Genomic DNA, 13,745 nt, shown 5'->3' on the forward strand with positions numbered 1-13,745 from the left:
ACTAGCACAAAAAATAACAAAATTTAAAACAAAGATTATTAATGTAATAAAATATAAAGATAAACAGTACGCAACACAAAATGAGATTACTGAAAAATTCACAAGATATTATGAATTATATGATGATAAGACAGAAATAGAAAATAAAGAAATGAAAATTGAGCGATACATGAATAAACAAAACATTAAGACAATTAAGGAAGCTCAAAAACAAAATCTCAACAAGGAAATTTCTAGTAAAGAAATTTTGGAGGCGATTCAGAAACAGAAACTGGGAAAAGCTTCAGGTCCAGATGGATTATCAGTTATATACTACCAAAAATTAAAGGAAGAATTACTGGAACCACTCAAACAAAATAATACCTTTTATTTGAGATATGCCATAAAAGTTAATGTAACCATGTGAACTTAGTATATAGTAGATAAGAAATCAGGAATAAACAATTAATTTACAACAAGCCAGAATATCCAACTGTAGAGGAAGATGAAATAGAAGGATAGTGATACCTAGTATCATATGTAAATAAGTATGTCTTGTTTGTTTTTCTTTTCTTGTTAATTGTAAGTGGTTAAGTATTGTTTGTTTTTGTTATTTCTAATAACTTTCTCTATTTGTTATATGTTACTCTAAATAAAATTTGTAAAAAAAACCACCAGTGCTTCCAATTCTCATCCCAGCAAGGCAGCCCAGAAGGATACTATTGTCAATGCTATCAAAAGCTGCTGATGGATAGAAACTGTCCATTATTCCTCCCAGATAATCTGGGACTAGAAAGCCACTACATGCTCCAGAACCTTGCCCAAGAAAGAGATTTTGGAGGGTGGTCAACAACTCCCCAGTAAAGTAGGATTCAGGGAGGGATTTTTCAGGAACAGCCCAACCATACACTGTTACAAAAAATAGAGTAAGAACTTAGATAATATTCAGAATCAACTATTATTTAATTAAATCTATGGGGGATGAAGACCTGTGGAGGTCAAAAGAGATGGAAGATTGCACAGGTGATGTAGGAAGCAATGCCAAATAAGCAGATGTGAGAGTGATACAGCCTGGATAGCAGAAAGAAAAGAAAGCCAGATCACATTGGAGGGGTGACATGCCTAAAATGGTACAGGTAACTGGAGAGTTAGAGGAATACCGAGAAGAAATGGATTCATTGATAGAATAGAAAGGTGACAGGAGTACAAACATGACCTCACCCATGATGGATAGAGAGGGATGGAATTCTTCTTGAAGGTGTCTATTGCAAGGCAGGACATACCAGGAGAGGACTGAGGTCACATATGTTTTTCCTTTCAGGTTACCAGTGATGTAAGATACCTTAACTCTTAGATAATAAGATGCAGCTTATTATCTACAAACATCCAAGGGAAAATCTGTAATGGCAAAAACAAGCCTTGACAACCCTTGGATTCCCTTTGAGTCCCATATGGTATCCATAACTATTCACATATCCTCATACCCTGCATGGTGCAACAGAAACAGTGGGGTAAGAAAAGTAGGAAGGGAGATGGAGTCTTGTTAAAGAGGAGAAATCTCTTTCTAAAAATAATTTATTTTCTTTAGTTTTGGGAAATTGTATAGTGAAAAAGAAAGGCAAAGATGACAGTGGTATATTCACACTATCCATGTTATGTGAGAAAAGAAACAGAGCAGAAAAGAGGATCATGTGTCTCTTTTTGAGTGTAAATTCCTAAACGTAGCAGATCATAATGTCTTCATGGTATTATATAAATGGTGGTTTGTAGTGCTTCTGGTATGGTTATTTTCCTCTATGGGACTCTCCGAGTCAATCAATATGCATACAGTGAAGCTTGATTTAGACTGGAACCAAGTGGGAATGGGGAATGTTGTTGCTGGTGTGTGTCATTTCTGACTTATGGACTTCAAGTTATTTCTGACTTATGGTGACTCTAAGGGTACCCTATTATGGGATTTTCTTGGCAAGATTTGTTCAGATGAGGTTTGCCATTGCCCTCCCTGAGGCTGGAAATCAGTGGTGGGTAATTGTGGAAGGATATGGGAGTATATTAGTCCCCAGGATACTTTGGAGGTCTGCACTCCTCACCACTCCTGCTATCACCAAAAACAATCTTCTTTTTCCATTAGTACCCCCAATACTGTCTGGGGACATGGGTTATTTTCACCATGTTTTGGGGTCTTCCTGGGCCATTTTAGGCCCAAGAGAGGCTTTTTAAAAAGCAACAACAAGAAGTGAGGCATTCAGGCCTCTCCTGGTCCCAAAATGTGGTGGAAACCCCACCTATACCTCTGCAGGGCATTTTGGGCACAAAATCAGTTTTTAAAAATTGAAATAAATAAATAAAGACCCCGGAGTGGCCAAAATGCCCCGGGGTGGGCATCATGTGGGCTTTGAGACGTTATTGAACTGCAGTTCCTAACAAGTTTCTACAGCATAGCTGGTGGTGAAGAATGCTGGAACTTGCATTTCAACATCAAGAAGGCCACACAACTCTTACCTCTAATATAGAGGTCTCATGCTAATGAACTGTAGGTACAATCACTCACTTTGTCCATGCCGTTACAGAAAAGCTGACGTATATGTGCAATCTACCTTGTTTTCCATGATCTTGTATTTAGTTACCTATCTAGGCATTGAGACTTTTTGGGAAAACATTCAAAATCATAGGGGACTATGTTCCTGTGGTGACAAAGCTGCTTGGCAGAAGATTTAGGAGAGACGAAAAGGAAGTACCTCTTCTCACAGCCATTGTAGGATCTAGTGATAGCCATGAGCTTAGATGGCAGAAATCAGATTCATGGTGGATTAAGCGATCAGTGGCTACAGGTCAAGATGGCTATCTGCCACTTTCAGGTTTAGAGGCTGCATGCCTTTGAATACCAATTTCTGGTTGGAGGAGGCTCTTTCCCATGCTTTAAGGGTTCTGAGATGCATGTGTTTAAGGAAACTATGGCCTGTTACAGACTGCCAAAATAAAGCTGCTTCTGGTCTCTTTGGAGGTATGCTATTTAAATGATGCATGGGTCCTAAGAGTCTGGAGGTCACGCCAAAGCCACACTCCATTCTTAAGCACTGGAGTGCAGCTTTGGTGCAGCTTCCGGATTCTTAGGATGCATGCATCTTTTAAACAGCATACCTCCAAAGAGACCCAAAGCAGCTTTATTTTGGCAGTCTGTAACAGGCCTGAGTCTCTTACAGCAGGATTCTTCTTGTAGTCTTACATTCACATCTATATGGTCTTTTTAGCACTTTCATTTGTAGCCTCACAAATAAAGAAAGTAATCAACCTTGCACACTGGTTGCTGATATTGCTTCTGAAGTCGCAAAGTTCTAATTAATGCTTTCTCGTGCTGTCATTAAAAAAGCTTCCAAGCCAACCATGTATGTGCCATCATCGCCATCAGAAACAAGGAAAAAATGTAAATGTGTTGTTATTTATAATATGTACAGTTGGCTGCATTTGTAAAATAATTACATTTGCTAGCTAACTTGACCTTAGTCAAGTTAGCTAGCATGAAAAATCAGAGCAGCACTGGATTCGGTGGGGGCAGGGAATTAAATTTTAATCTAAATGTTAATTTTTAAAATGGTTAAGCAGTTAGGAGCTACTCTAACAAACATTTCCATTGCATTGCATTGGGTATCAGTACTTTTGTCTGAATGTGCATTTCAGCTCATTTAGTACAATATTCACAGAAAAAATAGCTTCTTGAGAATCTCAGCTTTCTTTTCATGCATTGTTCTAACACAACATGTTTCTTGCTTGAATTGATTCATAGGAAAGGTTGGAAATGTGTTGTCAGTGGGTGAATTTTAACTAAACACTTTTCTGGAATCTCTGCAAGGGTGTTCTTGTATCTTTCCTGTTTATCTACTTGTTTTGCACAGATGTTTAACACACACACACACACACACACACAGTACATACACATATACACACTTCCTTGCTTACAGGACTAATAGGCTAATTATTATCTGTGTTAGTTAATCTCTTTAGCCCGTTACTTCTCTATGACCAGCTGGTTTCTTCAGCCCTTTTTAATATCGCCCCACTCCATTACTGGCTTTGCTCTTTCTCCTAGTATATGTTATATTCCTTAACTCTTGATAGCTGGAGTATCGAAGTCACCATGGGATTAACATGGAGATTGTGGTGACTTTACATGGGAGAGGTTGTTGCTCATTTCTTCAGTCACCTTGCATGGTGAGTTCCAGTGTCCCCATTTCAGCAACTAATGAAGAATTAGTGGACACTGTTCTTAAAAGATAAGTTTGTGGCAATTGCCCTTCCCCACCCATCCATCTCAATATGTTTGCCACAGTGGTCTAGGAAACCAAAAATGGAGGGCTTCCAGAAATCCCCATTGGTCCACAACACACAAGATCAATGTAAAACTGTGCAATCCATCGGCCTACTTTGGTCAGTAGAAAGATCCTTTTATGTCTCTGCAACTCCTTTTGTTTTCCCAAGGTACAGGAGACTACAAATAAAAGAAAAATTAAATATAAATATTTAAGAGAATTGTAATATTGTCTTCGTTATCCTAATAACATAAGCCTCTCTTGCTATCTTCTGGTTAGCCATGAAGCTGGACGACCTATCTAGTTACACTTATTGAATCTTTTTTCTTCTGTGAACCTCTCTGTGTGGTGAAACAATATGAGAGTCTGAAAAGCTTCTAGCATCTTATGAGCCTAATTGAAAGCTATTTTTATCCTTTTACCTCCTACATTTTATCTAGGGACAAGAGTATCCTCAGTCTCAGTAGCAATACCAAGTTAAGACCAGTGCAAACCACAGTGCAAGAGGCATGCTTTAATCTCAATTCCTAGTCTCTCTCTCCCAAATGTTCTCCCAGAAATGTGTAATGTTGATCATGGTGTTTTTCTAAAAAAAAATCTTTGCTGGCAAATGTAGTAATGCCCAATAAATTATGTAAAGTATTGCAACATACGCTGCACCAGTGTGACTGTTTCCATAGACTGTAATTGTTTTCCAGCGCTTACCCTGTCAGTTGGTCTGGCTTCCAACTGAGGGAGAAGTGAATAACAAGCCAATCAGCATGCAAAATGTAGAACAGGGTAGCACAGTGCACAACCACCAGCCGAATATGAGATTAATATGTGCCTGTTGTAAAGAACTGGCGTTCTTTGCATTCACTGCCTCAGCACTGCTTCCCATCTACTCCCAGATGTACTCGTAACTCTTCAGATGACCCATTTACTTCTGCAGAGTCAATACAACAGCAGGAATACTAGCCAGATTCTAGTCTAATTTTGTCAGTTGCCATTGCATTCCCTCTGATACATTTCTCTTGTACACAAATTTCCTCTCCCCGTTGAATCCATTAAAGGGGGGGTTGTTTCACTGAAAGCTTTTGTTGTTGATGGGAGATGAAGATCAGAGAAAGCACAGGGAAGTTCCCTTTCACGCCATGTATATTATTACGTTTATGACTGAATTAACTATCGCACTGTTTGGATACTTCTTTGTTGTTGTTGTTGTTAACTGCCTTCCAGTCAACCTCAACCTGTGGCAACCCTTTGAAGAACCCTATATGTTTAAATGGTGCCTGTGACTGCCCGGGTTGAGTCTCGCCATCTGGCATGTGGACTTTTCTCTTTGGTTTTAAAAACAGTTAGATAAATTAGCCAAAGAAAATCCTGTTGGCGGTTATTAGCCATGGCAAGAGGAACGTTTTTCCTAATGATTTTATGCACTTCCGCAAACTTGGAGTTCCTTTGAATCTGCTACTTCTTCACCCGTCTGCTACTGTTCTGACTACATAAAAATTTGTACTTGGAAAATGAATGTGCCATTCGTTCTGATATGGAATTATAAAGAAGAATACCATTTTGTTTCAATATGTCTCAGAATAATAAAGCAACCCAGTTGAGGATGGGAATAAAAGCTTGAAACTGGTGCCAGGACTTTCCAGGAAATCGTTGGAACAGAAATGTTCAGATATTTTTTAGAAATACAGCGAAAAATGCCACAACTCCCAGCAGCATTTACCTTGTTGAGAAGAGCCCACAGAAATCCCCAAGAGCACCTCTCACTTCCCTGGTAGTAGAAAAATCAGGTAATAATAAGTAAAATAACAACAGAACTGGAGCTTTTTAATGGGGGCTGGTTAAAGGGAGCATACAACAGAATTGTTGTGTACAATTCCCTTGCTACAGCAGCTCCACAGGCTGCTGTGTTACCCAAAGTGCTGAGTATGATTTATAAAGTCCAATAAAACTTAACTAATAATGTTCTGTCCTTTCAGGACACCCAGAATCTTCTGTCTGTGGCAGCCACCTCACTCTTCCTAATAGTAAAGCCGGCCCTGTGGTTACTTGGTATTTTCTATGCATATCCAGAGTATGGCATTGCCCCGAGTCTGTATAGTCTGTGTAGCTATTCCATAAAAGAATGCTCAATAAAAGGACTTAATCTGTATTAATGGCTTTCTCAGATTAAGCAACTGCACAAACAAGTTTAATTTTGCTTCCCTCGATTCATGACATTTGATTTATTCCTGCTGAAATTCAATCATTTCAGCACAAACTGAGTGACAAAATTCAAATGGGAGGGAAAAGAGAAGCAATGGAGTGGGTTGGGGGGAATCATTACCATTTTCTTTACAAGAAGAGGAGTGGACAAACCTTGCAAATAGTGTTGTCTGCTTGCTCAGTGTCCTGTATAATGTTTGTTCATTTTCTTCCCATTGGACTAAAATGTATATACAGAGGCCTTTTAATACCCCATTATACTGTATACCAAAGCATTCAGGCCTAATACTATTACTGATAAAGAAACCACAAGCATATTTGCAGAGACTGAATGTCTATAAAGAGACGATCAAGGAAGTCCCTTGAGAAAATAAAGTCCCATATCAGATTATGTTGTGAAAGGGCTGAAACTAGTATGCTAGCTCAATTACAGCACCAATTGGGTGGGTTGGGGGAGAAGGAATCAGCCCTGTTTTATATCACACAATTATTTTCTTAAGCCTATGAATGTTAAATGAATTAAAATGTAAGATAGGGTTATTTGGCACACAACAAGCCTTGCACTGTATATGAAAGCTTTGGATAATAATTAGAGGGGATTTAGTTGTATAAACAGTTAATTTTAATATGCATTATTCAGAAAAACTCTTATGGCCTTGTGTGTCCATAGCAAAGACACAATGTCATTGAGTGAAGCAATGCTTGATAGATATCAGATAGATACCATTGAAAATAATGGGGTGTGTGCACGCAGTGCTGCATGGCGTATGCGCCATGCGCATATGCAACATTCATTGCATGCAGCCGCGGCTTCAACGTATACTAAAAGCCGCAGAAGGGAAGCCCCCGTATGGTGCGGACTCACGTATAATTTAATAAAATCATATTAAGTTAGGAGGTGGGTGCTTTCTGATTGTAGTTGGATTCAGCTGTCATTGAACTTATTCTACATTTGCCCCTTTTAAGCCTACAAAGCAATGTACATAATTATTATGGTACCCATACTAACTAAGTATTACGGGAGCTGTAGCACAAAAGTAACTGAAATGAAATCTGTACACAAGTACTGACATACTTATGGCTATACAGATGAGCGCCCAGGAAATCACCTTGTAGAACTAGCTAGTCTGTCTGTGTCTCTGTGAACAAGGTGTTTGTATTGAACACACTGGAATTGCATAGAATTTATTCAAGGATTTTGTAAAATCATCTCTCTGAAGATATATAGACAATGGGGAAGAGAGGAAGGGAGAGAATTCCCTACAAAAAGGCCAAAGAGCATGTTAGAGTACCTTGATACCTTTAGAAACCTTGTGACAAGAAAAAATAGTTTTTAAAAAGAAGCGGTGGTATGACCACTTTTTAAAAATCCCTCCCTGGACCCTCTGGACTTGAACAACTAAAGACGAGTATCAAATCTCCCAACTCCAGGCAGTCTCAGATGATACAAATTACCTGGACCCATTTTAAACCTGTTTCAGAGCAGGGTATGGAGTTGAGACTGCCTTAATGGATGATCTTTGCTTGAGAATTGACAGGTAAAATGTGTCCTTGCTGGTGCTTCTGGACCTCTCAGGAATTTGGAACTCAGAGATATGGTGCTTCACTGGTTCTAGTCCTATCTCTTGGATAGGTTCCAGATGGTGGCGCTTGGGGACAGCTGCTCCCCAAAAAAGGAGATGTTATATGGCATACCACATCCCATTCTTTCCCCAGTGCTATTCAACATCGACATGAAACTGCTGGGAGAGATCACTGGAAGGCATGGGATGGGGTGCTATCAGTATGCTGATGACATTCAAATATATTTCTCCATGCCTCAGCTAAGGATAGTGTGTCTCTCCTGAATGAATGCCTGGAGGAGGTAATGGGCTAGATGAGGAAAAACAAACTGAAGCTGAATCCAAACAAGGCAGAGGGGCTTACTGTCAAGGGGCCTAACCTGGGTTTGGAGTTATGTTAACCAGTCTTTGATGGGGTCATACTCCCCCTGAAAGACAGTGTTTGCAGCTTGGAGGCACTTCTGGATTCATTGCTCCAGACCACCAATTTGAAATGTTGAACAGGTTGTGTGGTTTTGTGGGAAGCAGTGTGATTATATATTGAGAAATGTAAGAGTCTAGGAGAACACAGAAGTACAGAACACCATATTGATGTTACATGCTGACATGGGTACAGTGTATGAATGCTCATACAATGCCATACAGCAGCCTCCAAAGACACAGTGAGCTTCCATGACTTCCAAATGAACTCTGTCTCCATGTCCTGGAGACATTTTAAACTGTCCAACATATTTAGCATCTCTGGGGTTCTGAAGCCATCTAGAATATTGGATGGAGAGCCTGGTAACAGCTGACCTCTTTCATTTCCTTGGTGCTGTCTCCTGTAGACAGAGAAACATTAATTTGATTGTGCTGCCAATGAATCCTTTTTATGTACTTGAAAAGTAATGGCTTAACCCTTGTTTGTGGTTCACACAGTACTTTTTTAAGCTTGTACACATATCTACAATGCAGGCGCAAGAGGCTAAAAAATGAGACCTTCCTGTTTTAAAATACATGTTTGATGATAACAGGTATATGAGGTAGTTGGCTGGTGATCCTTGAAATACACGGTAAGTACCGCATGGGCAAAATGGCACACCATTGCCATCCTGTGATGCTGAAAGATTGTGACTTGCTGAGACTGAACAGGGATTCAGACCCTGGTCTCCAGAGTCATAGTTCAACACTCAAATCACTAGGCCAGACTGGATCTCCACAGCAAGCTAATATGACTAGCTGATTTACGAAGAACACTCTGGACACTCATTCCAGCCTCATGACATATTTTTGAATTAATCCTTTAGTTTTCATCTCAGAGGCATCTCCTGGTGCATCCTGCGTTGTCTGCTGTGGTATCACCACACAAAAATATCTGCAGTGTATGTTGGATGGAGTCAGCTTCCTTGTAGCCTCAGCTCTTTTTCACTTTTGAACTCTTTCTTGTTTTAGCTACTGTACTGTCGTACTTGTTTGACTATGTAGCTAGCAGTTAGGGATTTCTGTTTGTTTGTTTTTAAATAAAACACTTTTCTCATGTTGATAACCTTTGGTCATTGTGTTTCCAGTATCTAGAGTCTGTACGTCACGGTTAAGGATGGAAGAAGACACAACATCTTTATTGGGTCTCTGAAAAGAGGAGAACCATGTTTGCACTCGGATGATTCAGATTGGATTGTATTTTTGTGTTTATTTATTTATTGCTACTATTAAAAATATAAAAAGGTGCTGTTACCTCCTGCCCTTTACCGCTTTTATTTGGTTTGTTAATATGTTCGTGAAATATTCCATTTTCTTCTTTCTTCACATCCTCCAGGGCTATAGCAACCCCCCTCTGGACCTTTTATCCACCCACTAAGTCCAGATTAATTTATTACATCCCATATAGCTCTTTAAAGCTTCTTCTAAATGTGTGATGGGGCTTAGAGATGTGCAAACGGATTCAGAGAAAAGGAGGGGAAGAAGTTTCCCAATTTCATCTTGCAGTGAAAGGTTGAGTTATAATACTATCACCTCTGATTTGTATTATGCATGCCCATGGAATAAGATGCGGGACGAATGACTGATTAGAGCTCAAGTTTAGCTAAATTAACATCTCAAGTCCATTTTTATGGCTAAATCTCAGTTCATCATAATCTAAAAGCAAATATTTGCCTTTAATATCTCTGATTTATGCATAGAAGACCACGTGCCGTTCATTTCCCTCTTAATTATTATTATTTTTTAAAAACCGCTTTCAGGCAGAAAGTCAAAGCCTGCTGTGTTTTATATTATACTCCGCAACTCATTTTCCTGTGTTTTTTTTAAAATAAATGAAACATCTAATTAATCTATGTACTGTGAATACTTTCTGTTTAAACTCTCCATGCTCTTGAAAAGAGCTGGACAAAAGTGTAAAATGTCTCCAATTTGTTGCATATAAGAGGAAATGGTGGATGTGAAATTATCTTTTTACATCCCCAAACATTTCTGGAAATCAAGGATTAGCGCGTCCACTGCATAAAAAGAACTAAATGGAAGAAAATTCAACTGGGAGAGGGAGTTTGAAGAGGTCCATAGAAAAAGTGGGTTTATCTATTTAAAATATTCTGCTAAAATATACTCAAAGTTTCAATCAGGAAAAGAAAAAGCCTAATGTTGATATTCTGGGCAGGAACTATTAAAAATGTACATACTTACTCTACTGAGAGGGGAACTAATTGATTCAGGAGCTTTGGACAGCAAAAGCAAAATACTCCAAATTCTGGGTGTTTTTACCATTCCACATGACATGCATCATTTAACGTGAGGATGCCCTAAGAATTTCACTAGTTGTCTTAAACATATTTGAATAAATAATGTGCTATTCGATGATCTACAGAGAAATCTAACCCTTTTAATGTTGCCTGTCGCTCGTATAAACCCCATTAAGGGATATTCCTGCAGCTGGGAGGGACAAACAAAATTAATATTTGGAACCAGTGCTATTCCGTTCCTCCAGTTTGAAGCCTTGGTATTTCTCTGATTCCAAATCCCAAAAGGAGTGGTGGGGGAAGTTATTACATAGTACTTGCGAACATCCTTTGGGTTGAGAGATGTTTGGTTTGTGTGGATCTCGGCTTGTGCGTACAGAGGACTCTTGACACCAATGAAATATTCAGAAGCAAAATGCCTGCTTGACTGCAAAAGTTTATTATGAGCATGAGGGGAAAGAAATTAGATAAATGCACACTACGATGAATTGTATCAGCAGACTTTTCCCTGCACTTAATGAGGATTTTGTCAAGAGTTTTGCAGGAGGTGCTGGGTGGTTCTTAATGCCTTTAAATTTTAGTATTTAGATTCTTTACTGTGTTCAAAAGCAATTTAGGAAATATTACCATAGCAAAAAGATGCCCCAGAACAGTAATATGCAAGGACTCACTGGGGATTGCTTATTTGCAGGAGAAGCTCTCACAGTAAAAATATTATAAATCTTATATAAGTCACTAAACGAATAAGGGGAAGAAAAAAAATAATTATCAAGATAATGTTCAAAATCCTTTAAGCATTCAGGGATTGGCAGAGTATTACAGTAGAATTCCCTGTTATCTGAACCAAGGCTATCTGAAACTCACAGGACTTTAGAAGAAATGCAGTTCATTCAGTTCAACACTTTTCAAATGAGGAAAGATCCAGCAAACATTCTGAAGTAATTGTACATCATACAAACTAACCACAGGAAAATAATGATACACAAATGAGTATTGTTGGAGCACAACCTCATCTGAAAGACCTGTCCTCTGAACCAAAAGCCCTGTCTCCTGTTTTATTATGAGTGATGGTTGTAGTGATAATAGAAGTGATGCTCTAATGTCTTCCGGATAAACATGATTATCTGTCTGTTGATCTCTCTGTTTATGATGTTTGCTAATTCACTCCCTTATTGATAATGGTTTCAAAATAATTCATGTACTTCGATACATAGAGGATTCATATTTGGCATTCCTTTTGCCCAATGCATCCTGCTTAAGAGGGCAGTGTGAGTACTTGGCATTTTAGCTGCTCTTCCTTGAAATGTGCAATATAAAATCTGCTTCATCCAACAGAAAGAAAAGCACCTTTAAACAAATTTTCAATGGCTTGCAAGGCAGGGGCAAGGCGGAATGAAGCAACTTAGAGTGCATCCATTTGCAGAAAGCAAAATTTCCAAATACTATGAGATTTACAAGCAGTTATAGAAACATTTATAAATATTTTTATATTTTGATGAGATTGCATCCACCTTTCATTATGTTCACCTGTATGTGACAGTATTATTCGTTTGCTTGTGTTTTTACCTGCATAATCAACCAAAACAATGTTGACCACCTGACCAATACCACTATTACCTTCAGTTGATCAATATTAGAGTGGTGGGAGCAGTAACACATTTGTTAATGGGTGCAAAAAGACACCTTTACTGGGTTTGGGGTGTGCCCTGTCCACACAACAGCTGTAGTAGATTACTTTGCCTCCCTTCGTGTCAATTACTCCTGTGCATCATGCTCAGCATAGGAATTGCAGCATCATAATATATATTATACTTAATTTGCAGATGTTTTCTAAATCAGTCAGAGGTTGAGGGATCATTCATAAAAAGATTGTCACCTCTGATGTACGGACATACCTTAAAGATTACTTCCTAATTAATCAGTATGTGTGGTTTTGGTTCAAAGTATCGTCAGTCATTTACTAAAAACAATTAATTTCTGAGCTCTCCACATGTGCCTCTCTGATTCATCATTTTAAGGAAACCCAGTCTTACCAAAGTAGCATCCTGTCCCGTTCCCACTTCAAAGAAAATAATTTAAAAGGCTGCAAAGTTAAAGGAAACTTGGTGAGGATGTTAGTTTGTGCAGCCAAAAAATGAAGTGCCTTGGAATTTTCTCAAATCTGTGCTTATAAGGGTAATAACCTGACCCTGGGATTTATAGTAAGGTTCTTCTTCATGCACTTAACTTCAGTCCCAGATATATAACCTACTGACTATGGCTTTCATTCCTTAAAATAGCTACAAAAACATCTCTGCATGGAGATTCAGAACAGATCTAGAAGTTGATTTTCTTTCTGTTTGCTTTTTTCACTGTCCAGCTCTCGGATCTATCTATACTTGGTGATGGGGAATACAATGGAGTGGACAATCCTCACTTTAACATTCAAAGTTACATTTTTATACTTTATGATCTTGTCCGGTTCTTTCATAGCTGCACTTCTCAGTCCTAGTCTTCTTCTGATTCCTTGACTGCAGACTCCATTCTGATAGATATTTGAAGCAGTGTAGGGAACTCTTTAATTATTTCAATTTTCTTGTTATCTAAGATGAATTCTTATAGATCTTCCATGTTCTTTTTCTTCTTCTTGATGTTCAGCATTAATTCAACCATGGCACTTTCCTCCTTGACCTTCTTCAGTAATTGCTCCAGGTCTTTGTTTGTTTCTGCCAATAGTATTGTGTCGTTTGCATATCTTAGATTGTTAATGTTCCTTCCTCTGATTTTCAATTCTCCTGCCTCCGGAGTCTATGCCTGCTATGCATACAATATTTTCTGCATACAGGCTGAATAAATGGGGTGATAGTATGCAGCCTTGTCTGACCCCTTAGTACAGGAGTCAGCAACCTATGGCCTGTGGGCCGCATGCAGCCCGCCGAGGGCTAGGGATTGGCCCCAGCCCGGTCCTGCCGCCGATTGCCTCCCGCGAAAGGCGGCCTCCTCCCTCCTTC

At 38.9% G+C, this 13,745-nt stretch overlaps 1 long non-coding RNA gene across 1 annotated transcript in view; it reads right to left on the bottom strand.

The window, feature by feature from the left end:
* Positions 1-8,368: 8,368 nt before the first annotated feature.
* The window catches only part of LOC121936082, a 38,886-nt gene continuing 33,509 nt past the window's right edge, over positions 8,369-13,745 (bottom strand). The window contains exon 3 of the long non-coding RNA XR_006104922.1: positions 8,369-8,865. This is a non-coding gene — a long non-coding RNA (uncharacterized LOC121936082). The remainder of the gene's footprint in view (positions 8,866-13,745) is intronic.

Source organism: Sceloporus undulatus, chromosome 7 (genome assembly GCF_019175285.1).
Source record: "Sceloporus undulatus isolate JIND9_A2432 ecotype Alabama chromosome 7, SceUnd_v1.1, whole genome shotgun sequence".
NCBI classification, from domain to species: Eukaryota; Metazoa; Chordata; class Lepidosauria; order Squamata; family Phrynosomatidae; genus Sceloporus; species Sceloporus undulatus.